Raw genomic sequence first — 784 nt, forward strand, 5'->3', positions numbered from 1 at the left:
CTTACGTATTTTGTAAATTTTGTATTTTTAGCCAAATTTAAGTCTCTCATAAATGAACCCATTGCTTGCCTATAACGATGAAGAAGTATTAATATCTAAATATGGATTCAAGAAACCCAAAAGTGTTTTATGTCATTGTTGAAGTAATATTATGTTAGATCTTAGCTGTATATTTTCTGCGTTTCCAATTCTATTTCGAATATTGTTTGATTAATTTGGAATAAAATATATCTGGATTAATTATTTGTTACTATAATTATTATTAACGGTTTTATATAATTTTATCAACGGTATAAACATCTGCGTTCAGAGTTCATCGTCATTAAATTCGTGGTCATTAATTAATTTGATTGCGACATCTCTTTCCGGTTTCTCCGGTAATTAGAGCACGACGGCGCAAATGTACTTTAAAGATGAACTCGCCCTTCCTATTGTGTTTCTTAACAAAATGCTAAATTTAAAACTCGAAAGTGTAAATAGTATTGCTTATAATACTATTAATAATAATAGAATATCGTTACAAACAATAGAATTTTCCGATACTTTCTATGCAAGTAAAAGCAATACGATGTAATAGTAGAATTTTATTATCTTGATACAAAATTGATTAATCCGTTAAGTTTCAAATTTTTTTAGATATTATAAGCCGTATTAAAAAAAATTGCTTTATTAAATAGTCAAATATTCAGGAATATCGAAGAAATTCTTTAATATCCGAAAACACATTCTCAATTTCGTAATGCGCGCAACTGAATTTGTCGACAGGGTCACAGCGCATGCGCGC

The sequence above is a fragment of the Bombus pascuorum genome, chromosome 1 (assembly GCF_905332965.1).
Source record: "Bombus pascuorum chromosome 1, iyBomPasc1.1, whole genome shotgun sequence".
Classification (NCBI taxonomy): domain Eukaryota; kingdom Metazoa; phylum Arthropoda; class Insecta; order Hymenoptera; family Apidae; genus Bombus; species Bombus pascuorum.